The following is a 26,627-nucleotide window of genomic DNA, read 5'->3' as shown; positions in this document are numbered from 1 at the left end:
CATCTCATAGTAAGGAGTTCAAACCTCCCATGGAGATGCTTGTAAATGAATCCATAAAAAGGGCTTATCCTGATATAGTACTGCTGCAGGAATATGGGAAGTGAATATAATATATAAAGGCTACGGATGAGTATAATTACAATATCCAATGGATGGAGCCATAATGGCTTGTTCAACCAATTTCAGTGCTCTCGGCCTTGAGGGCTTAATATCCAAGAAGAACTGGGATCCGAATCTCCTTTAAATATATCAAACAGTGGATTAAGCATGCTAAAACAAGGAAGGCCTAATCCAGTTAATGTCCCCAAGAAGTTTTTGGAAGTCAGAGTACATAAACTGTCTTTTCTAAGGCTTAAGTTTTGCATTTTAACCTTATCTGTAAATAACTGATAACGTACCCAGAATAAGGCTCCTCCTTACATTGTACATTCTCAGACAAAATAAAAAGCCCAGCTTGAGTTAAAGCAATTTTCAAGTTTTTAAAAGTAGTTAATAATTGATCTTCATCGGTATGGACAATTAATATATCATCCATATAGTGAATAATATAACTAGCTGGATATTGCTTTCTGATTGTATAGCCTGTGCTACAAACTTTTGACATAAGGTGGATATATTGGCCGTTCCCTGAGGCAAAACTCTCCATTGATATCTCTTCTTAGGTTCTTTAAAATTTGTTTCAGGAACAGTAAAAGCAAAACAAGGACAATCTGCCAGAAAAGAAGGGATCGTATAGAAACAATCTTTTATTTATTAATTTTTAAATATTTTTATTGGAGAATCACTGTGATGTACAGTTACTAACTTATGAAGTTATGTGTTTGCATTTGACTCATAGAGTGATCATTTACAGATCCCTCCACTAGTGCCCATTCACCTCCACCAATGATCCCAGTATCCCTCTAATCATCCCCACCCCAACCCCCACCAACTGACAAAGCCTCTGTGGCAGGGCATTCCCCTTTGTTCTCTCTCCTTTTGGGTGTTGTAGTAGAAACAATCTTTTAGATCAAAAATAATTGTACAAGTATTGGCTGGCATGGCAGAGCGCATAGGTAAGCCAGGCTGGAAAGCTTTCAGACGTCCCCTTAGTTTCATTAACTTCTTCAAAGTCTTGTAACAGCCTCCACTTCCCTGATTTTTTTCTTAATAACAAATATAGGGGAATTCCATGGTGAATCAGAAGGTTCAATATGTCCCAACTCCAGCTGATCCTGCACTAGCCGTTGGGCAGCAATATTTTTTCTTGTGAGAGGGGCCAAGATCAACCCACCCAGATATCAGATTTCCACTTAATAGCATCAGCATGGACTGCAGGGCAGTCAAAGCCAACTCCTAAAAAGGCCAGGCAGTTCTCTAGCTTGGGGACTATATAAGAACCAGTTCAGAGTTGGTGGTACCCCGCCATCACCAAGGCCTCCTTCGGGTGGCGCAGAGCTGGGTGGGGGAGGCACAGGGCTGAGCTGCCGCCCCCTTTTCCTCCCAGCCATACTCTCCCCCTCACCAGGACCCCAGAGCAGAGCCCGCTAAAGGTGCAGATTTGGTGCTCACAGCCCAGTCCAGCTGCTTAGCGGTAGGAGAGGCCAGCACAGGCCTTCACACCACAGGCCTGCTGGGAACCGCTCTGGCCGTGCTCACAGAGGAACATCAGCACATCAGCCATGACACACGGAGCCAGGTCCCCACTCCACCCTGCCATGCCCCCCAACCTGCCCTCAGGCACACAACTGCTTAGACCTGCAATGGCTCCCGGGAGGAACTGGCTGCTCCCCACTTTCAAAAGGCAGTAAAACCACCTCTGTGGCCAAGAAGATGCGTGCTGGTTGGTTTGGGGGTGCCTGCAATGTCTCCTAGTAAGCCAAGTGGGAGATGGATAAAGGCATTTCCATGTGGCTGGCCACAGATGAATCCCTGGCACTACATGTGGCTCACACATGCATGCACAGATGAACACACAGGCACACACGCATGCACACATATGCAGATACAGGCATATACATATGCACACACATGCACACACAGGCATAGACACATGCACACACATGCACACACAGCCATACATACATGCACACACAGGCATACACACATACAAACTCAGGCACACACAAACACACACCAGCACATACAGGCACATGAACACACAGGCACATACACAGGAAAACACAGTCACATACATAGGAACACATAGGCACACAGTCAAACACACGCACACACATGGGCACACACACAGACACACACAGGAACAACACAGCCACACACACATGCACACACACATGCATACACATCAGCACCACCAACAGCCCTTGCAGAAGTGACCCACGATCCTCTCCCCGGTGTTTCTTGTCAGTGCAGATCCGCATCACTGAAGGCAGCCTGAGAGTCCCCTTGGTACACATCCACACAAACACGGCACACGGGATCAGGGGCGGGGAGGAAGACTGGCCTCTGCACCCCGGCCAGCTCCGGGGGAAACTGGCTGCTCCTTCTCTACCACAAGAAAGAACAAATGAACTCATCCGCACTCCGCTGTGAAAGGGCGCACTGGAGATTGGCCTCTCTTCATTGTGTTACTTCCAGACTATTCTTTGACCTCTGCTCTTTGTGACTGAAAATCTGTGATGCAGGGGCCACACCCCTTTGGCTGCGTGGGTTCTGTGTCCACCTCTGCCCTCCCCCCTCTACTCCTTCCCTTGTTTCCCATCAGGACAAGGGTCAGCTACATTGGAAGCACCCCACATCCTTTTGCCCACTCTGTGGCCACAGCTTCCTGGACCCGGGGTCAGTGTGGCTCCTTCCAACCATGCGGGGGCAGTGGCCTCACTGGCCCGGGCTCCTGCACCATGCACCGCTGCTTCCTCTCAGAGTGGCAGGAAACAGTGAACAAAAGAGATGTGGCCACTGGCAGCCACAGTGCTCTTCCCTACTGATTGTACTTATCTCCCCCCACCTTTTTTCTTTTTTTAACATACATGTCTCTGTCTGGGGGCTTTGGCACTTACAAGAACATGGAGACAGAAAACTAGCTTGTTCTCAGATGTCTGAGAAAAATAAATAAATAATTCAGAACCCTTGCTAAAGACAGCCAGGTGGCCTGACATGCTGTTCTCTCTTTTATTCCTTGTGATGTTACAGTACTGGGGACCTGGGGTCCCCTTTCAGCCATACTCCCTGGTTATGCGGTGATTTGCCCTGGCAATATAATGCTGCTTAAGTTTGCAGATACCCCCCCCACACACACACACAGGGAGCATATATTCTTGCAGTCTTTATGGCCACTTCTAAGTCCAGGAGACCTTCGTTTCCAATGCCCATGGAGTCCATAGAAGCTCTCCAACATATTTAACACCCAAGGACAGTAGAGACAAGGGCCAGGAGGATCACATCACAGCTTGGAATCTGGCCTCACATGCTGGGGGAAAATGCAGCTGGGACAGAGAAAGGACCACTAAGTAAATGATGGTTGGACAGATCACTTGGGATGGGAGAGGCGTGCTGAAAGTAGACTAAGGACAAAACATAACCTCATAGTACCTGTATTGCAAACCATAACACCCAAAGGGAGAGAGAGATTAGTAGGGGATGTACCTGCCACAGAGGCAGAGGGTGGGAAGAGGTAGGGGTGCCCGGAGGGATACTGGGAATATTGATGGTGGAGAATGTGCACTGGTGGAGAGGTGGGTACTCCATCGTTGTATAACTGAAGTATAATCATGAAAGTTTGTAAGTCTGTACATATATCTCACGGTGATTTATTTAAAAAAAAGAAGGAGCTTTCCAACACATAAGAGAATAACAACTGTAACAAAACATAGAAATGAATCAGAAAAAAAAAAGGGGAAATACTTTGTACAGTGCAACTGTGCACCCAGATCCGGTGAGGAGGGGAAGGGAGAGAGAGAGGGAGAGAGAGAAAGAGAGATAAAGAGAGAGAGAGGAAGTGCCTGCCATAGAGGCAGGCTAGGAGGTGGCAGGAGGGAAACTGGGAACACTGAAATATGTACTGGTGGAGGGACGGGGGTTAGAACACTGTATGACTGAAACCCAATCATGAACAGCCTTGTGAGGGTCAATCTCACAGTGATTCAATTAAGAAAAAAAATGTAAATCATGTTGTTAAGGGTTGGAATGAAATTCCAAGGGGTAAAAGCTGTCCTGGATGTGCCCTCTTCAATTCTGAATTTTGTACCCCCAACAATGCCAGGAGAGATGCCTGAGCAGTGCCAAGCAGAAGCCCTTGGTACAGCCGGCTATGGCCCTCAACTCCTGTCATAAAAGTAGGTGACATGTTGTTCACAATGCCTTACTGTTCTCACAATGCTCCACCAGGAACCAGCCTCCCATTTGAATGTCTGGTGTGTGTAAACGGGACCGGAACAAGCCAACCATGCAAACAGTTGGGTCATGACTAACCGTTATGTAAGACATCCATGTTTGTCCAAATGATATCCACACTATCCTCCTTTCATACTCGGGACAATAACCTTGTGGGCTGAATATAGTTGTCAATAAATACAAATAGGTTCAACTCGTATTATTCAACAGGATGGACCCCAACACAGGTGTAAACAAAACTCCCAGCCGCGTGCGGTGAGCCCTTCAGCAGCATCTCAGGCCTGGAGTCCCTTCCTGTCCCCCAGCTCCCCACATGCGCCCCGAGTCTCCATTGCCCCACGTTCCCGTCGGGCCTCCCCACACCCCGACCGCCCCGGGGAGGCTCCGATTCTGCGGGACCCCGTGTCCGGGCGCTCCGGGGACGCGCCCAAGCCTTGGCGCCCTCCGCTCCATGCGCCCGACGGTCCCATGTGTGCATGTGGTGGGGGGGCTCGGGGGCTTCGAGCGTTCGGGACCCCGAGCCCCGAGTTCTGAGGTCACGGGCCACGTCAATAAGGGTATCCCGGAAGGAACGCTGGTTCCTAGGGACGCGCCGCACCGGCACACTCCCGCTCGGCGCTAGCTGACAGTTCAGGAGTGAATTCCTGCGACAGAGGAGGCCCGGCTTGCTGGCCAGCGCCTGGCGCTCTCCGCTGGCTGTTCCGCCGCAGACCCGCACCCGCCCACACCTTGATCACCCCTTTCCGACCGCTCCAGCCCACGGTGAGTGTCCGCGTGAGGGACAGACACCCGGTGCACGGGGATGTGGACCTCAGGATACAGAGAGAGGGGACCAGGGGTCAGGGAAACAGGGTGAGCTGGAGGGAGGGAAGCAAAGGGGGCGTGGCAGCCCCAGGGGAGGGGACATAGTAACCCTAGGACAGAACGAGGTGGACCCAAAGCATATCAGAACCCAAAGCGATCCCAGAGAGTGTTCCGTACATTTCCTTCTATGCTTTGGTTCCCTGAGTATCTCCGGGGGCAGTGGCCGGTACCGCCCAAACCCCGCCCCAAATCCTAAGAGGGATTCCAAGGGACCCTGCTTCAAGGACGCGTGTCTTACAAACGCGCATCCCTTGGGCGCACCCCGCATTGCTCGGAGGATGCCAACCGTGGGCAGACGATGCCGCACAGCGCGAGGGCACAAAGTTACGAGTGGGGCGGGTTCGGGGAGGCGATGGCCCGGCACGTGCTGGACCAACGGGTCGAAGCCTGACCCGGTACCAGGCTCGTGAGGCTCCCGGGGAGGCTCCGATTTTGCGGGACCCCGCGCCAGACGCTCCATGGATGCGCCCAAGCCTTTGCGCCTTTGGCTCCGTGCACCTGACGGTCCCATGTGCGCACATGGGGGGTGCGAGGGGAGGTTCCAGCATGTAGGACCCCCGAGTCCCAAGTTCTGACGTCCCGTGTCATGTCGCTGAGGGTATCCCAGAAGGAACGCTGGATCCTAGGGAGACGCCGGACCGGCGCACTCCCGATCAAACGCTAGTCACCAACAGGGGATGTCAATTCCTGTGACAGACGAGGGCTAGGTCGCTGCCCAGCGCCTGGCGCTGCCCGCTGCTGTTTCGCCAAGGACCCGCACCAGCCCACAGCTTGATCATCCCTTTCCGACCCCTCCAGCCCACAGTGAGTGCCCGGGGTGGGGGCGCGGGGGCAGAGACCTGGGGCAGAGATTGGGTACCAAGGGTCAGGCAAACGGGGCCAGCCAGAGCTAGGAAGGTCTCAGGGGAGGGGGCGTAGTAGCCCAGGACAGAAGGAGGGAGACCCTCAGGGAGGAGGGTGGGGAGCCACAAGGGAGGAGGGTGGGGAGCCCCGAGGAAAATGATGGGACTCCCCAGGGAGGTTAAGGGAAACAGCTAGGGAAAGTGGAGAGACCCTAGGCAGGAGGGTTGGAAACATCTACCGATGAGGGTGGGAGTCCAGAGGGAGGAGTCCAGGGAGCCTCTAGGGAGCAGGGTGGGAATCCCCAGATGGGAGGTGTCTTCTGGGCTGACAGCACTTGCATTGCATGATCCAGACTCACCCCCGGGCTCCGCAGATGGGCCCCCAGACCCACCAGGAGGGACCCCTGAGGCCGACCTGGAGTCAGCCCTGGGCACCATGGTGTGGCCCCGAACCCGTCCAAACAAGAAAATGTTTTTGTCTGACCACGGGGACCCCAAAGGTGGAGGAAGGGTCCCCACTGCACGGAGGGGCTGTGCGTTTCTGGGCTGCCAGGGTCTGAGTGTGGCCTGTGATCTGCAGAGCCCTGACCTGGGATGACTCGGAGACCCTCCGACGTTCGATTCCACCAGGACCTGGGGACGCCGCGACCATCCAAGGCGTCATACACACTGGGCTACTGTGGGCCCAGCTACCCGGGGCAGTCTCAGCACCACGCCCATTATCCCTACAACCCGGGGCCGTATCTCCACAGCCTGCAAACATACTACCAACAGCCGGGGCCCAGTGGCCAGCCCACGGGGTCCTATGGGCAAGGAGCTGGCTCCTATAGCCAGCCAGGCCCGCACTCTGCCCAGGGCTACTATGGACAGCGGGCTCGCCCCCAAGGCCCACAGTTAGTGCCCTCTGACGATCAGGGATGGCCCATTCGCCACCCTAACGACTGGTGCGAGGCCGTGGTCTACTGTCCATGGAAAGCCCCTTGCTTCCAGGGGCCCACGCCTCACTGCCAAGCCTTGATAGGCCAGAAAACACCTCTTGGCCAGGCGGTGGCCAACGCCCCAGCCCAGAACGGGGCCCCAGCACCCCAGAAAGAGGCCCCAGAGCCCCAGAAGGAGGCCCCAGCACCTCAGAAGGAGGCCCCAGCACCCAAGAAGGAGGCCCCAGAGCCCCAGAAGGAGGCTCCAGAACCTCAGAAGGAGGCCCCAGCACCCAAGAAGGAGGCCCCTCCGCCTCCGCCCCCGGCGGCAGTGCCCGCCCCAGCTGCACCTGCAGCCGCAGTGGGCCCGACAGCCCCTGATCATGGTCACGCTGTGTCCACCAAGGATTCGCAGCCCCCTGATAGTGACGTAGAGTCCATGGAAACAGAGTCCTGTGGGAGTAGTGTTCAGTCTATGGACACCGAATCCCAAGGGGAACCATTGAGCGATATGGAAGTAGATCCGCCCAGTGTCCCCGTGACCCAGCCAAGTGCCACGCTGGCTGCACCCCAGGGCCAGACCACCCACGTCCAGGCCTCCGGGACATCGAATCAGTCCAAAAAGAGGAAATGGAACGGCCTTACAAAGCTGCAAAGCCCTAAACGCAAGAGGCACCAGCCGGGCGCTGGACCGGGGCCAAGTGGCACCCAGGGCACCCATGTGCCAGTGCCAGCGTTTCAGTTTGCGCTGCCGCGGCAGCTCGGGCCTCCCAACATGCGGGGGCTAAGTGGCACCCAGGGTGGTGCTGTGTCCGTGCCAGCCTTCCAGTTTGCACCTCCAAGGCAGCTCGTGCCTCCCAAAGTGCCGGGGCCACGTGGTACCCAGGGTGCACCTGTGCCTGCACCCGCCACCCAGATCCCACAGGTGCCGCACCCTGTGCCGCCCTTTGTGCCCGCACCCCAGCAGGGCTTGAAAAGTGGTGCCACCCAGCGGGGGTGGCACCAGCGGCCACTTGTGGCTCCTGCAACTCTGAGGCTGCCTGTGCCAGCACCCCAGCAGGGCTCAACCAGTGGTGCCCCCCAGAAAGGGTGGTACAAGCAGCCACTTGTGGCTCCTCCCAACCAGGTCCCACCTGTGTGGCACCGTAGGTTCCCCTATGTGCCCGCACCCCAGCAGGTCCTGGCCAGTGCCACGGGGCGAGCATGGCGCCAGAATGCACCTGTCATTCATGCCAACCAGGTCCCACGTGCGTGGCACCATATATCCTCATATGTGACCGCACCCCAGCAGGGCAGAAGCATCAGGGCCACCCAGCGGGCAGGGCACCAGCATTCACTGGTCAATCGTGCCAACCAGGTCCCACCTGCATGGCAGCGTGTGCCCGCACATTTGCCCGCACCCCAGCAGGGCTCGAGCAGTGGTGCCACCCGGCGGGCATGGCACCGATGGTCAGTTGTTGCCCCCTATGGGCAGCAGGGTCAGGGCGCCCCAGCCCGGAAATTGAAGCGCTAGTGGGCGCTGGGCACAGGGGCTGCTGCCCCATGTGGCCCTCTGACCTGAGGCCTCAAGGTCAGACACCCCCCTCAGACACCCTGGGGACCCCCAATCTAACAGGGCTCTCAGCACTCCCATTCCCATACAGAATGTTCCAGAATGGTCTCCCCATGACCATCTAGTACCCGTCCCTGCTGCCCACCATGGACATGTGCTTTGCCCGACACCATCCGGGCCCGCACCACACCCTCCTCACCCTTCCTCCCGCTGTCCCTTAGTTTTCTCCCTGAGTCACATGGACTTTACCTTGGTACGACACTGTCCTCAGAAGGGTACCGGGACTATGTCATCACCATTAAGAACAATAGCTGACGACACTCAGTCACCTTTGATCAATTCCTGAGTGTGTGTGATTCACAGGATGAAATATGTTTGCCTATAGTTTAACTTAGAAAATATGATAGCAGATTGTCTGTGATATAATAAAGTTGTTGCAACCTGCCTGGCCTTGCACTGTGCTTTTCTCTCCGAGCAGGTGAGCGGGCATCGCCCCGTCGGGGTGAGGGAGGGCAGGGAGGGGCCGGGTGCTCTGCAGTGCTCCCCATGCTGACGCGCTGAGATCTCGGAACGGCTCCCCTGTCCTCCATGCTGAGGGCCCTTGACAATCGGTGAGACCCTCAGTTCCACTCAGCCCTGTCCCAGGCCAGGCCCCTCCCAAATCTGAAGCACTGCCGGGCCCTCTAGCCAAGCAGCAGAACGCCTGCTGACCAGGGTCAGAGATGGGGCTGGGGTCTCAGCCAAGGCACCTGCATGGCAAAGACAGCCCTCAGCTCGCTCCTCGGGAGGCCAAACTCCAAACACCTCCAACACTGGGATGGAGATATAGGGGCTGGCCGGAGCCAGAGGACAGTGGGCGGGCATTGGCCTGGCACAAGGCCCTCCGGGCTCCATCCGCGGCATCCCGTACCTGCCCCAGCCCCCAGGAGTAACTCCCGAGAACAGAGACAGAGGTGACACTGAGCGGCACCGGGGCTGGTGCAAAGCTTGAAAGTTCATCGATCAGCTCATACGAGGGGAGTGGGGGGACGGATCAGTAGCTGTTTTAAAGCCTGTAGGCCGCAGACAGCGGACCCCAGGGCCGCCCGCCTCTCCCCGAGGATGGCACAGATCATTGCCCGAAGTCAGCAGCCCGAGAAGCGTGGCCATTCCCACCCACGCTGCGGGTGCCAGGCTGACTGGGATCCGGGGGTCGGGGGCAGGAGTCGGTGTGGAGACATCAGACCCAGGGGCTGGGAGGGACTCAAGGGGGTGACTGTGAGCATGGCGCAGCCACGGCTCAACCTGACCCCGACAGAACCTGAGTGTCACCTGCAGACTGGACACTCGCCACCTCCTGAAGCAGCCGGCTCCTCTGGGACAAGCGGCCAGTGGGCCTCGGTCCTGCTCTCCGGGACCCGGCAGGGACACGGCTCTTAGATGGGCTCACACAGGAAGGGACATGGGTCAGACATTGGGTCACACGAGTAGGGTCATGGGGGCTCTGAGATAGGTCAACAGGCAGGAACACAGGACTTTGAGGTGGGGTCACACAGGCAGGAACACAAACTCTGAGGTGGGGTCACACAGGCAGAAACATGGGCTCTGTCATGGGGTCACACAATTAGGGACTTGGAGCTCTGAGTAGGAATCACACAGGTAGAGACATGGGCTCTGAGATGGGGTCACACAGGCAGTAACACAGGACTCTGAGGTGGGGTCACACAGGCAGGGACACAGGACTATTAGATGAGGTGACACATGTAGGAACACAGTACTTATGTGGGGTCACATTGGTAGGTAAACAGGACTGAGGTTGGGTCACACAGGCAAGGACATGGAATCTGAAGTGGGGTCACATGTCCAGGGACACAGGACTCTGAGTTGGGGTCACACAGCAGGGACACAGGACTCTCAGGTGGGGTCACACGGGCAGGGACACAACTCTGAAGTGGGATCACACATGTAGAGACATGGGACTCAGGTGGAGTCACAAAGACAGGCACAGGGCTCTGAGGTGGGGTCACACAAACAGGATCACAGAATTCTCGGGTGGGGTCACACAGGCAGAGACCGAGGACTCTGAGGTTAGGTCACAGAAGAGGTGAGGTCAGTTAAGCTGGGACATGGGATTGTGAGGTGGGGTCCTTTGGATAGGGCAGAACGGTTCACTATGTGTTGCAACAAATTGGGAAGGTCTTCTAAGTGTCACACAAGTAGAAACAAGGGCACTGAGGTGGGTCACACAAGCAGGGACAGCTCTCTGAGGTGGGTGTCATGGACAGAGATGGAGTTCTCTGTGGAGTCCCACAGGCAGAGAAGGGGCTCTGAGGTGGCGTCACACAGCAGCTGTGAAGAAGCTCTGAAGAGGCTGGGACAGGAATCTGTGAGCAGAGGTCACACAGGGAGGGCAAGGGCTGTCAGCTGAGGTCACACAGGGACCACAGGGGCTGTGAGCTGAGGACACAGAGGCAGAGATGGGGCTTTGAGGGGAGGTCACATGAGTAGAGACACGAGGCCCTCTGGTGAATCAAATAGTGAGGGAGAGGGGCCCTGAATTGAGGTCATAAACAGATACAAGGTCCCTGATGTGACGTCATGATGACCAGAAGCTGGGCTCCTTGAGGTGAGTCCCACAGGTCGGGATAGGGTTGTCGGGGTGAGTCACACACAAAGGTACAGAGCATCTGAGGTGAGGTCACACGGGCAGGTACAGGGGCCCCTGAGGTGAGGTCACACAGGCATGTATAGGGGACCCTGAGGTGAGGTCACACAGTCAGGATTAGGGGTCGCTGCGGTGAGGTCACACAGGCATGAATAGGGGACCCTGAGGTGAGGTCACACAGGCAGGTACCTAGCACCTGAGGTGAGGTCACACAGACAAGTATAAGGGTCCCTGATGTGAGGTCACACAGGCAGGTATAGGGGTCCCTGAGGTGAGGTCACACAGGCAGGTACAGAGCACCTGAGGTGAGGTCACACAGGCAGGTATAGGGGTCCCTGAGGTGAGGTCACACAGGCAGTATAGGGGTCCCTAAGGAGAGTCACACAGGCTGGTCTAGGGGTCCCTGAGTTGAGTCGCACAGGCACATACAGGGCTTCCTGAGGTGAATCACACTGGCAAGGATGGGTGTCCCTGAGGTGAGTCGTGCAGGCTGGTAGAGGGGTACTGGCATTTCGCACCCTCAGGCAGTGAGCTCTCTTTCCCTTTACATCCAGGACCACATGACCCCACGTGTAGAACACAAACCAGAAACTTCCATGCTCCCATTTGGTTGTGTTTCAGAGGTTTGACCCTCATCCAACAAATTTCACAGATGTCAAATGAAGCTGGCCAGATGTTCACACAAACAAAACCCATTTTCCTCACCTCTAAATTTGGCTCTGAATACACCCAGAAATGGAGGAAGAATTCGTAGCTGTAGCCCTCCTATTACCCAGACCCCCACTGAGATCAAAGCAGCATGCAAGGCCCCAAGATAGGCCCCAAATCACCCTGTTGCCACACGCAGCCTCGAGACCAAATGGGAAACAAGCGTCCAGGGACCGAGTTATCACAGCCAGGGCGGAAGGGCAAGTATCCTGAGAGTCGCTGCTTCACATAGACGTGCTGGGGAAGGAAACGGGGACCCCAGTCTCTGCGAGGGGCAGCGCACAGCTCACACGTGAAAGTGCTTAGTCAGGAACCAGGGACCTGAATTCACCCACAGAACTACAGGAGGACATCTGAGAAAAGTGTACACATATGTAAGAAAGGGAGCAGGGGAGGATTTGCAAAACCCAGATGCAAAGTGCTCTGTCCATGGCCGGCTGGTGTATGGTCATCCACGGGACACGACTCACTGCCAGTCCCATGTACAAGTCACTGGCGTTATTCCCATCCTGCCTTCACAGAGAAGGAAGAAGCTCAAAGACAACAGCCACAGGCAGAGGCTGAAAGGAGAGGACAGAGCAGACAACAGTCATGCAGAGTCTTCCTTCCTCTGCCAGACATTGTTTCATTTTGACCAGCTCGAATAATCATATTTTTCACTTTCAGAAATAAACGGGGACTGAGGTGAGATTTTTCTGACCAATGTCACCCATTCATTCACTCAGAACATCTTCCCAAGACAGTGCAGAGCACGCAGTAAAGGAGAGAAACCATCTGGTTTTGAGCACATGGAAAGAGCCTTTTCTGGACAGAAGAATGCACTGGAATAGTTTGGATTGAGTTTGGTTTTTAGTATATGTGTGACGGCATAGCTAAGAGATTCACAGAGGACCACAGAGAATCCCGCCTGGAATCTATCTTGATAGATCTGGGAAGCTAAGAATGATTCTGAGTTAAAAAAAATTATTAGTGAATCACCTTGAGCTACGGTTACAAACATATGAACTTTCTTGTTTGCATTTCAGTCATACAGTGATCATTTGCCCATCCCTCCCCAGTACCCATTCTCCTCCACCAATGCTCCCAGTATCCCTCCCATAACCCCCCCTTCTCCCACTACCCCACACTGGCTCTACGGCAGGGCATTCCCTTTTGTTCTCTCTCCTTTTGGGTGTTGTAGTTTGCAATAGAGGTAATGAGTCGCCATCATGTTCGGCCTTTGAAAAGGCTACTAGTCTATTCCAACTTTTTAAGAGTTGGGGGGGTAAGTATATTTTATGATAGGAACATGATGTAATGGTCCCATGTCAGTGGTCAAGAAAAGGTTCCTTACAATGATGGAAAGGCTTATATGTTGTCTATCACTGACTCAGGGAGAGCTGGGGATCCGATGGTTAACAGGAAAATATCCATCTCAGGCCTTGGAGAGAAATTGCCAGCTGGCCCCTCATTTAGAGGGCCGTGCTAATGGAAAGTCAAAGGGAAAAGGAGCCCCACTCAGAAAAGTGCTCTCTGTGGTCAACTATCCTTCATGAAAAGAACCCAGCGCTGGCTGCAAGCTCTGTAAACTGCATTTGGTGGCATAAACTGAATGTAAAATCTGATGTCATTCTGAAGGTAGAATATCGAATATCGTGTGTGTGTGTATTTTGTTGGAGACTTCGGCAAACACATAACATAGTCCAATTTACACAGGATGCTTAGTATATGGGTGTGGTATCTGGAATATGTGCATTAGAAAAGGCATGAATTTTTTAAAAATCAAATTACTTGGCTGGAGAGAGAGTACAGCGGGTGGAACACTTGCCTTGCATGTGGCCGACCCGGGTTCTATCCCCAGCATCCACAGAGTCTCCTGGGCACTGCTAGGAATAATTTCTGAGTACAGAGTCAGGAATGACCACTGAGTATCAACAGGGGTGGCCTCAAAATCAAAGGCAACTAGAATTCCTCTGCAGATATAGCCCCTGCTCTGAAAACCTCAGTTCCAGGGTAGAGTCTAGTATAGCACACGGCCATCTGCCTTCCGCACACTGACCCCCGGCAACCCACAGACTCCCCAGAGCCCCGCCAGGAGCGATTCCCATGCACAGAGCCAGGATTCGGCCCCGAGCACTGCTGAGTGTGGCACAAAAGAGACCAACCCAGCTGCATCGAGGAGGAGGCCAGGGCATGGCACCAGGGTGGCGGCTGGGAGGCAACCAGTGGGACAAGGGTCCCTGGGACAGAAACAGGTGCCAATCCTGGCTAGAGTGAGAGACTCTGCATGATCACTGCGGATGTGACCCCACATGTATGTGACAGCACAGCACCGTCTCCACAGCTGACCCCAGGGCTCACAATGCACAGGCGGACCAGAGCAGCAGCCAGGACTCTGTCCACCCCCTCCACCCTCCCTCTCTCTCTCACTTCCTCTCCCTCTCTTACTCTGTCTCTCCTCTCTTTCCTCTCTCTCCTTTCTCTCCCCCCTCTCTCCTCTCTGCTCCCATCTCTCCCTTCTCTCTCTTTCCTCTCACTCTTCTCTCTCTCCGCCCCACAACCCATTATCCCACACTTGTGGGAACTGCATGCAGTGTGAGGCCACGTACCTTAGAACACTGCTTGTGATTCTGGCACCACACCAGGGAGCTGTTGTTCTGCAAGAAAAAACAAACAGGGGCTCAGCACACCATCCACCCTGGGGAACACGGGGTCAGGCCACCCCCGCCCTGGGAACACAGGGTCAAGACACCCTCCACCCTGGTGCAGACAGAGTTCCAGTACACCGTCGGCCTCGGTGGTGACCCCACATATAATTGCAGAACTTAATCTTTTCCGCACATTAGCAGTCTGGGGCTCCTGTCTCCGGGAGCCAGGCCGGCCCCTTGCAGCAGCAGGTGAGCAGGTGGGGAGGCCGCAGGGCTCATGGGCAGCTGATAATGGCTCAAGCGTCAGCCCTGAACTGAAACACTGCCCTAGAGGTGGACCTGGGGACACGGGCAGCCTGGACACACTCGAGGAGATAACTGGGTACTGTCGGGGGAAAGTAGACACTCGGGGAGGGAAATGAACACTTGGGGAGGGAAGTGGACACTAATGGAGGGAAGTGGGCACTGGGATAGAGTAGTGTACACTAAGGGATTGAAGTGGACAGCAGAGAGGGAAGTGGACACTCGGGGAGAGAGGTGGACACTAAGGGAGCGTAGTGAAGCTCGGGGAGAGGAGTGGCCATGGGGGAGGGAAGTGGGCACTGGGAGAGGGCCGTGGACACTAAGGGATGGAAGTAGACACCAGGGAGGGAAATGGACACTGGGAGAGGGAAGTGAATTCCAGGGAGGGAAGTGGACACCTGGAAAGGGAAGTGGCCATAGGGGAGGGAAGTGGACACTTAGAGACGGAAGTGGGCACAGTGGGAGGGAAGTGGAAGCTGAGTAGGGAAGTGGACACCAGTCAGGGAGGTGGACACCAGGGATGGACGTGGATACTGTAGGAGAGATGTGGACAGTAGGGATCAGAAGTGGACACAAGAAAAGTAAAGTGGACGCTCGGGAAGTGGACACCAGGGAGGGAAGTGGACACGCGGGCAGTGGGCACTGGGGGAGTGGACCTTTGTGGCAATGCCAGAACAGTGCATGTCTAAAGGTCAGTTAGGAGTGTTCGAGTCATGGCAACCCTGGCTAGAATGTCTACACTGGCAAACAGCAGCACAGGCTCTTTCTTTCTCTGGCTTGGGGCCACGTCCAGCAAGGCTCAGAGACCCTTCAGGTCTGGAACCTCAACCCAGGGGATCATGCAAGAAAGCGTGTGCTCCAGCACTTCACTTCCTCCCCAGCTGCAATGGAAGCCTTTTAAGAATTTTTATACGAGACTTTGAGATATAATTCACAAACAGAAACTCACTCATCGGAAGTATCTGGGGAATTATTTAATTTTTTTAGCTGCACCATCTTCTGTGGTTTCTGGCTTTGGGGCCACATGTGGCAGTGCTTCCTCGTGGGCCTCTGACCCAGGATGATGTCTGGCGGGGTTCAGGGCACCCTACAGGGTGCCGGGGATGGAAGCCAGATTGGCTGTGCAAAGCGAGAGACTTACCCTGGGTTATCTCTCCAGCGCCACTGATATAGTTTAAAACATCCTCACCCACTCAGGAAGGAATGATGCCCCCAAGCTCCCCTCAGAATGGTGCCCCAGCTCCCCCAGCTCCCCCAGAAATGATGCCCCCATCTGCCCTGAGCTCCCTTCGCAGCTCCCTGCCAGGACCCATCCTCCAGTGCAGGACCCTCTGCTCTGTGGGGAGGGGTCGGCCCGGAGATCCAAGCTGCCCTTCTTGGCCAAGTCTGTGTTCCCGGTGCCCGGAGCGGTGGTAATTCCTGCCCTTCCTACTCTGGCTGCCACCAGACTAGCTTCGCAGGTTCTGGAGACATTCCGGGGCATTACAGTTGTCTTTGAGAGTCATCCACGGTCACGTTCACAGAAAGCTTCTGAGATTTCCCAGACACGAGCATGGACAGGCCCAGAAGCAGAGATGCTCCCCCTTCCCGCCCCCCAAAATTGTCTCTATTTCCACCTGGCTTTGGGCTTTCCTGTTTGCCATAGAGAAAATCTCCCCCATCAAAGCTTCCCAGCCGCCCTTCGGCCTATGTCCATCGGTGTCTGACGTCTGATTTATCACTATAAAGGGCTTCTTAGAACCATGGCTGGTGCCATAAAGGAGTCTGGGGTGGGGAGAACGGCAGGGGCATCCTCAGCTGAAGCCCCATCCCTGGGACTTGGCCAGATGTGCGCTGCTGGACTGCCAGATGCTGCCGGGCCCTGTGATCCCCGAGAACTGGGGAAACCAGGCCGTCTGTCTCAGCGTCCTGCCGGGGGAGGTCTCGGCACTGGACAATAGCCTTCACCTTAAGCCGCACGACACAAGTGAAATTGGGTGTTTGCCATGAAGCCTGCAGCTGGCACCTGCCAGCTGAGATAAAGCCTCTAGTCATCAGAGCAGAGTCGCCCCTGCCTCTCAGATCAGGGACATAACCTGCAGGCAGCACCAAGCACCAAGCACCAGGACTCTGGTAATTAAGAAAGATTACATACTGTAAAGAAAGTCAACACATCATTCATTCATCAAGCCTCAAGTAAAGAAAACACATCATTCATGCTTAGGCAAGCCACCGGGAAAGGTAAAAATGATTGTGACTGGTTTCGTAGATACTACAGCAGTTTGTAAAGTAAGAGATTGGAAGCACACCGTGTGTGTGTGTGTGAGTGTGCACTTACCCAGGTGTAGTGAGGGATGACCACACAAAGAGGAGTCAGTTCTGTCTTTGCTCTGCATCTCCCAGAGACACTGGGGGTCGTGGAGCATCTGGAATAGCACCCAGACCCCCAAGCAGCCTGGATATGCCAAAGCAGCCCTTGGCGCCTTCTCGCCAGCCCCTCCATGGGCGGCTGTGGAGATGCAACACCAAACACACAGAAGCTCCCTCCAAACTCACTTGAGCCCTAAACATTTTCGTCATCCCCAGAACAAAGACAGAACAAGCTGCATCTGACACTCAAGGGAGCATGTGTCTTCCTTGACCTGTCTTTATGGGTTGTTTGTTTGGGCTGTGCTCAGGACTGACTCCTGTCTCAGTACTCAGGGGACCAAGTGCCCTGTGTGCTATAGTATACACCCCATGATGTGCTTTATGCCCAAAGATGTGGCGATTTATTTGCATCCTATTTTCTGAGTACTTGGGAATCCGGGAGTTCAGGTGACCTCAGTATTACCTTGAAGTGCTCTTTCCTATCATCATACACTCTTTAGTTTCCTGGGGGCCAAAGAGGTAGTGTAGTGGTCAGGGAACTCAACTTACTGCATGAGACCTGAGTTCAATTTACCAAAACCTCATAAGGTCCTCGAGCCCAACCAGGAATGACTCCAGAGCTCTGAGCCAGGTGTAAGTTCTGAGCACCAAATGTGGTTCCAAAGCAAAACCCAAACTTAGAGATCCTACAGGACAAAATCCACACCTTGTCCTGTCCGCTGAACAGAAACTGACCTGTCTGCTGAAGTTCATCCATAAGCATAACAGTGTTGGCACCTTCTCTCCATGTTCTCCATGTACTCATGGAGATGATTGCGTTCATCTAAAGGACATTTCCAGAACAACAATGGTGAATTATGTCAGCAGGGAAACCATGATATTCTATCCACATTTTGCTATGATTTTTTTTTGACTAGGGCTATTCCATTCTCTGAGAGGGTATGTCATGAAGTCCGAACTCGTACTTCTTCCTGTTCTTACTAAAAAAATGTGATGTCTCCATAAATACCTTCTCTGGGGGCACAGGCTTCTCTCAGGCATCCCCTACAACAGACTTGCAGCCCTCCTCTCCTCAGGAATCTAGTCTGTAAGAGCTCTAGTCCAGCGGTTTTCCCTGAATCGCATTACATGACCAGCCCATTTGAATTTCGATGCCTTGGCAAACGAGACAGCATCCCTGATTTTTGACCATCGATGGAGGTCAGAACTCTGGATTCCTTCTCTCACTTGAGTGAGACATAATATTCCCAGCATAGCTCTTTCGATTCCTCTTTGGGATACTCTAATAGAATTCTCATCCTGTTTGCGAAGGGCCAAGGTCTCTGAGGCATATGTTAGTGCAGGAAGAACGGTGGGATCGAAAAGATGTGCATGGAGTTGGAGGGTCTTCGTTCTCTTAACTACCTCTTCGTCGCTCTTGAATGCATTCCACACTTCTCTCTTCCTCCTGAGCAGTTCTGGCACTAAGTCATTCCCATGTTGATTTCTCAATCCAGGTACACATAGCTGCTGCATTTGGAGATGTTCATTCCATTGAGAGCAAATGGAGCTTCAGGGACCAGTTCGTTTTTCAAGAACATCGTCTTGTTAAGATTCAGCTGCAATCCGACCTTTCCACACTCGTACTCGAAGTCGGCCCGCATTTGTGCCGCTTGGCTAATGTTTGGCGTTATGAGAACGATGTCATCAGTGAAGCAGAGGTGGTGTAATTGCCGACCGTCTATCTTCACTCCCATTCCTTCCCATTCCAGGTGTCGCATGATGCTCTCAAGGGTGGCACTGAAGAGTTTTGGTAAAATGGTATCACCCTGCCACACCCCCCTCTTTACATCAATAATCACTTCCTTATAGAAAGGTGATATCCTGGTGGTGAATCCACAATACAGCTCGAGGAGGATTTTGATATACTGAGTTTGAATGCCTAGTTTGGCCAGGGCTTCGATGACCGCCTCAGTCTCAACAGAATTGCAGTCCTGCTTTAAGTCGATGAACGTTAGACAGAGCAGCATCTTGAACTCTCTCGAAATTTCAATGAGTTTGGTCACTTTGTGGATATGGTTTATCGTGCTGTATCCTCTTCAGAACCCAGCTTGCTCGCATGGTTGTCCTTCGTCTAGTGTTCTACCTATTCTATTCAGGATGACACGAGTGAACAACTTGTAGACGACAGACAGCAGGCAGATTGGGCGATAGTTTCCGATGTCTTGGATGTCTCCTTTCTTGTACAACAGAACGGTCCTACTGGTTTTCCACTGGGACGGAACCTTGCATTCAGACAGGTAGCATGTGAAGAGTTGGGCCAGTGGATTGATGAGTACTGGTGGCAAATTCTTTGCACCACTGCCACCTGGTGGAAGAGGATAGAGATGCTGCCAGCCGACCCCAACACACAACATGGCCTCCGTGGCTGGGGGATGGACAGGGGACAGAGAAGGGACCACCAGGACAAAGATGGCTAAAAATGATCACTCTGGACAAGAGCTGCATGCTGAAAGGAGATAAAGGGACAAACAGGATAACTCTCAGTACCTGTTTGCAAACCATAATGCCAAAGGGGAAGAGACACAGAGACAGAGAAAGAGAAGGAAAGTGCCAGCCATAGAGACAGGCTGGGGGGAGGGTGGTGGGACAGAAACTGGGGACATTGGTGGTGGGAAATGTGCACTGGTGGAGGGACTGGCGTTGCAACACTGTATGACTGAAAACCAACTTTGTAACTGTATTTCAGGGTGCTTAAACAATTAAAAAAATAACCAGGGGGGTCAGAGTGATAGAACAGCTGGTAGGATGTTTCCCTTTCAGTGGCAGACTCAGGTCTGATCGCAGCATCGCATCTTGTCACCCCTGCACTGCCAGCAGTGATTCCTGAGTGCAGAGCCAGGAGTAAGTAGCCCCTGAGCACCGCCGGGTGTTCACCACCCAAAAAGCCAAAAAAAAAAACTATCCAGAGACAAAACTGAGGAACTTTGACCTCTGGACATATAAATTCACTTAAAAAGGGAGTTGGAGGAGATAATTCTTCTACTTATCTCATTAAATGCCTGACTTAAATATCTTTCAGATAATCGTCATCGAAGTTCATGCCTGAATATGTCATTTATGTGGTCTGGGTTAGACAGAACAACTGTCCGTGTTACCAAGCTACAGGAAGTTATTTTTTTCTGCTCTAGGGGGCCAGACCGACAATGCCTAGAAGTACTCCCAGCTCAGTATTCCTCCTGCGGGGCCCCGGAATCTCAAACTCTGAACTTTCAACATGCAAAGCAAGTGCCGAACATTGTGAGTGGTCTCCAGGGCCTAAAGGAACTTCCAGCTCTTCAGCTTTGAAGCTACATAGGAAGGTTTTGATTTGTCACACACACAGTCTTCCATTTGAAAGGCCCCATGCACGCCTGTGTCCACTGCAGTGCTTAGTCCAGACGTGGATAACACACAAAAACCCAACTATGAAACAAGGGATTATGAAGCTGAGAGACATAGACAAATAATAAGGCCTGGGCTGCTCTAAGAATAAAATCATGCAGTCTGCAGACCTGTGAATGGAACGATGAACATCACATACATTCCAGCCAGTCTGAGGAACAGGGACTTACACAGTGATCTCTCAAAGGCAGAACTTAAAGACAGGGAGAAAGAAAGGCCAAAGGCAACACCGGGGTTAAATAAGCCCAGTTCTTGGGGGAGGGACTTGGGTACCCAGTGGCAGGTGTGTGTCAGGATGATGTGCACTGATACACATTATGGGTCAACCACAGAAACTCAAGTCATCAAAGAGGAATTTAATTTGTTATGAAATCACCTGGGAGTAGGGTGGTACCTCTCCTCCATCCTCCCCTTCTTTTCTTCTTCCCTCCACCGCCTTCTCCTCAGCCTGTTTTCACCTTCCTTCTCCTCCAATTCTTTTGCTCTGTACCTCCAAATCCTCCTCTTGTTCTGATATCTTCATCTATTGAGCTCCTCCACCATCTCTGATTCAAACACTTTAGTCTTTCCTCTCCATTCTGTCTCCTCTTCTACTTCTGCATCATCTTTTTCTCCTCCAAGGTCTCCCTCTCCCCACACCTCCCTGAGCCTCACAAATTCCATTCACAGATTCCAATTCCCATTCCCCCATCCACCTCTTCTTCTGATGCCCCCTTCATCTTCGTCTGACATATTTCTCCTCTCATTGTCCTACTCTTCTTTTCTTCTTCCCTCCTCCATCTCTGCCTTCGTTCTCCATACCTCCAATTCCTCTTATTCAGATGTTGTCCTTGTTCCATTTTCGACTTTAGGCTCCAGTCTCCTGCCCTTCAGTTCTTAAATTTCTTCACATCCTCAAACACATCCTCCTCCTCTTTTCTTTTTCCCACCACCAACTGTTCCATGTTTTCCCCCTCTTCCTTTTGGCTCCCTGACTCCAATTCCACCTCCTGTTCTTTCTGCCTCCTTTCTATTTCACTATTCTGCCTCCACTGACTGATGCCCTTCATTCTTCTACTTACTTACATCTCATCCACGAACTCATCCTCTCCTTTTTTTTCTTCTTTCCTCCATGACCATCTCCTACACCTGTTTTCTCCCTCCTACTACTCTAACTCCTCCTTTTGGCTCCGTACCTCAAAATCCTCCTCTTCTGACATTGCCTTTTTCTCTTTTACACCACTTTGCCTCCATTGTCTCTTGCTCTTCAGTTCTTCTACTTACCTCTCATTCTGAAACACCTCATTCTCTTCTTTCTTCATTCCTCCGCCACCTCCTTCACTGTTGCTTTTCTTCCTCTCGGACCTCCTCCTCCATGTCCTTGTATCTCTGTACCTCCTCACTCTCCTCGACAGGTTCTTTTACACTGCCACGCCTCCTCTGTGTCATCTTCTTTGCTTTTACTTACCTCTTTAAGAAATCATTCTTCTTATCTTCTTCCCTCCATCACCCCGTCCTTCGACTGTTTGCTTTGCATACTGTGCTCCTCCACGTTTCTGATTCACTTTTGTGTGTCCTCCCATTTCCATCTCCTGTTTGATTTTCACAGTTTTTATCTACCACGTACCCCCTCTCCCAAAACCTCCCTGTCCCTTCCCCTCACAAATACCATTCTCAAACTTGAATTCCCATTCTCCCATTCCACCTCTTCTTCTGATGTCTCCTTCATCTTCTGACATATTTCTCCTCTAGTCATCCTACCCTTCTTTCCACCACCACCTCCCCCTCCACTTGTTTATTCTTCCATCCTCCATCTCCACGTTCATTTTCCATAACTCCAATTCCTCTAGCTCTGACGTTGTCCTTGTTCCATTTTTGATTCCAGCCTCCAAGTCTCCTGCCCTTTAGTTCTCATTTCTTTTTATCCTCAAACTCCTCTTTTCTTCTTCCCGTCACCACCTCCTCCACCGCTGCCTGTTTTCTCCCTCCTTCTCGAGCTCCTCCTTTTGGCTTTATGACTCCAATTCCACCTCCTGTTCCGACGTTGCCTCCTTTATTTTTCACCACCATGCCTCCACTCTCTGCTGCTCCTCATTCTTCTACTTACCTCTCATCCACGTACGCATCCTCCCAGGCATTCTTCTTTCCTCCACAAGCTCCTAGTCCTCTTGTTTTCTCACTTCTCCACCCTGAACTCCTCCTTTCGGCTACATAAGTCCAAATCCTCCTCCTATTCTAAGGTCGTTCATTTTTATTTTATGTCAGACCGCCAGCATTGTCTCCTGCTCTTCAGTTCTTCTATTTACCTCTCATTCTCAAAGGCATCCTCCGCTTCTCATTTCGTTTCTCCACCAACTCCTGCACCGCTGGTCTTCTTCCTCTCCAACCACCCCCTCGATCTTCTTTTGGCTCCGTTTGGCCTCAACCTCCTCTTACTTGACGAGATATTTTTCATTACCTCCCCTCCCCTGTGTCGTCTTTTCTACTACTTATGTCTCCACAAAATTATCCTCTTCTTGTCTTCTCTCCAGCACCCATTCATTCACCTGTTTCGTTCGTATATTATGCTCCTCTACCTTCCCCGGCTCAAACACTTTTATATTTCCATCATTTCCGTCTCTTCTACTTACATATCATCTTTTTCCCTCCAGTATCCCTCTCCCACACCTCCCAATCACTCCCGCTCACAAATTCCATTCACAAATTTATATTCCGATTTCCCCATCCACTTCTTCTTATGATGTCCCCTTCATCTTCTTCTGACATATATCTCCTCTCATTGTCCTACATTTCTTTTCTTCTTCCTGCCACCACCTCATCCTCTGCCTGTTTTCTTCCCTCCTCCTCCAACTCCTCATTCTTACTCTGTGACAATTCCTTTTGTTCTGATATGATCCTTGCTCCATTTTGAACTCCAGCCTCAACAGTATCCTGCCTGTCAGTTTTCTTATTTCCCTCGACCTCGAGCACAACCTCCACTTCTTTTCTTTTTCCTCCACCACCTCCTCCTCCGCCTGTTCTCTCCCTCCTCCTCCTCCAACTCCTCCTTGCGGCTCTGGACCTCCAATTCCACCTCCTGTTTGTTGGATATCATTGGTTTGTCCTTTCCTCCTTGCCACTAGGAGCTTAGATTTATCAGTCACACCCATCAAAGTGCTCCCGAGTCACTCCCATTCCTTTATCTGTAACGATTTCTATCTGTTTATCTGCTCTTCCCTTAATCAAACTCTGTTAATTGGTAAGGTCAGAACTTCCTAGGACACTGAATATTATAACATTGTCTTTCTCTCCTCTTTATGCCTTTTGAATAATTTACTTTAAAGCTATGTCTTTTTTGCATAAACACAAGAAGACAATATTATGTTTTTGTATCTTGTGAATTAATTGGCCTCGAATATTATTCCCTCCCGGGCATCTGCTTTCTCCACTTAAGCCTCAGTTGCCCTCAGTTCCTAGCACCCCAAAGTAGGGTCCCCGACGTGGGACAGGAAGGATCCAGGGCAAGCGGTGAGTTATGTGCTACCCTGGCATCAAGATAGGCCTGGCCAAAGTGCCTAATTCTTAACTATAAGTTAAGAGCTTGATCATAGACAGATGCTGTCATGATCCAATAGTAATTATGAGACTGGGACCCTGCCAGGGATAGGAAAGACTGATCTGGCCTGAGCACTGTAGTCTGAGATTGAGATGGCCCCAGGAGAGCAATTCTATGAGCTTTAATGCATCTCTTATTGTGTCCATACAAAATAATTAATATTATGAATTCTTTATGTTTGCTGGCTGAGGAGGAGACAAACACATTCATGGGACTCCGCCCTTGGGTGGATCCTCCTGCTGAAAGAGAATTAAGTCCTAGGAGTAGGATCCACTGAGGAAAAAGAACCTTACCCTATTGCTGACCACACCTATGCATATGCCCCAACCTCCTCATGCTGTGGAGATTTAACTAGGTTGTAAGAGTGGGTTGGGGGCCAGATCCACGGGGGCCAGATCCACAGATCGAGAGAGAGAATGAAGTAGGATGGGGGAGAAAGAAGCAGGAGGAGAATCAGAGGAGAATGGAGATGGACATAAAATAAACCGATCGAGCAACCAGTTTGGCCTTCTTCCTTCCTTTGCCTGCCTCGCCGCCCGCACCCTTTCTATTTATTTTTGTGTTTTTCACACTGTTCTCTTGTTGCCTCCTTCATTTTCACCACTGTGCTATCAGTGTCTGCTGCTCTTCATTCTTCTACTTACCTCTTGTTCCAAGCTCATCCTCTTCTTTTCTTCGTCCATCTACCACCTCTTCCGCCTGTTTTCTCCCTCCTCCTGCTCCAACTTCTTTCAGTAGCAAACCTTCAATCCTCCTCCTTTTCTGACATCGTCGTTTTCTCTTCTACAACACTCCCCCTCCATTGTCTCCTGCTCTTCAGTTCTTCTACTTACCGCTCATTCTCAAATGCATCCTCCACTTCTATCTTCCTTCCCAAAAACCTCCTCGACTGACGGTTTTCTTCGTACTCCTCTTCCATCTTCTTCTGGCTCCATTCTGCCATGACATCCTCTTATTTTATGGGGTCTTTTTCATTGCCTGGCCTCCTCTGTGTCTTCTTTTCTTCTATTTACCTTTCCTTGAAATCATGCTCTTGTCATCTTCTTCCCTCAACCTCCCCGTCCTCCGCCTGCTTGCTTAATCTAGTGTGCTCCTGGAGTTTCTCCAAACACTTCCCCCCCCATATATTTCTGTCTCCTCTTCTACTTCTGCATCGTCTTTTCTCCTGCAGGGTATCCCTCCTCCACACTTCTCTGTCCCTCACCCTCACAAATTCCATTCACAAATTCAAATTCCATTCCCCCAGCCACCTCTTCTTCTGATGTCCCATTTATCTTCTTCTGACATATTTCTCCACTTATCGTCCTGCCCTTCCTTGCTTCTTCCCGACAGCATCTTCTCTTCCACCTGTTTTCTTCTTCTTCCCTCTTCATCCTTCATCGCCATCTTTTTTCTCTGTACCTACAATTCTTCGTATTCTGACGTAGACCATGTTCCATTTTCGACTCAGCCTCCACAGTCTCCTTCCCTTCACTCCCACTCAATTTGTCTCATCGTCAAAATCATCCTTTTCTTCTTTCCTTCTTCCAGCTACCATCTCCCTCCTCCTCCAACTCCTCCTTTTTGCATCGTACCTCCGATTCTGCCTTCTATTCTCTTCTTGCCTCCTTTCGTTTTGGTCAATTTGCCTCCACTGTGTGCTGCTTTTCATTCTTCTACTTACCTTTCATCCGTCAACTCATGCTGCCGCTTTCTTCTTCCCGCCACCTCCTCATTTTCCTCCTGTTTTCTTCTTCTTCCATCCTCAATCTCCGCCATTTTTCACCGTACTCGTTAAGTGTATTCTGACGTCATCCATGTTCCATTTGCGACTCGGCCTCCACAGTCTCCTTCCCTTCAGTTCATCTCATTTCTTTTTGTCCTCCTCGAAATCATCCTCTTATTCCCTTATTCCAGCCAACACCTCGTCTCCTTTCGTTTTCACCACTCTTCATTCACTGTCTGCTGCTCTTCATTCTTCGACTTAGCTCTCGTCCAAGATCTCATCCTTCCCTTCTAATCTTCTTTCCTCCACCACATCATCTCTCCCCGTTTTTTCCCTAATCCTGCTCCAACCCCTTCTTTCGGTACCATACCTCCAATCTGTTTGTTTTGTTCTTTTTGGATGGGTCACACCTGACAATGCACAGGGGTTACTCCTGGTTCTGCACTCAGAAATTACTCCTGGCGGTGCTCAGAGGACCATATGGGATGCTGGGATTTGAACCCGGGTTGGCCACGTGCAAGGCAAACGCCCGACCCGCTGTGCTATCGCTTCAGAGCCCTACCATAGCTCCAATCTGACATCATCTGTTCTCTCTTTTACACCTCTCCGCGTCCATTGTCTTCTGCTCTTCAATTCTTCTACTTACCTGTTATTCTCAAAAGCATCCTACACTTCTCTTTTTTAGTCAATCATCTTCTCCACCACCAGATTTCTTCATCTCCATAATCCTGGTCCATCTTCTGAATCACTTCTGCCTCGATTTCCTCTTACTTGACAGGGTCTTTTT

The sequence above is a fragment of the Sorex araneus genome, chromosome X, assembly GCF_027595985.1.
Source record: "Sorex araneus isolate mSorAra2 chromosome X, mSorAra2.pri, whole genome shotgun sequence".
NCBI lineage: Eukaryota > Metazoa > Chordata > Mammalia > Eulipotyphla > Soricidae > Sorex > Sorex araneus.
Note: the sequence above shows the minus strand (reverse complement) of the source record.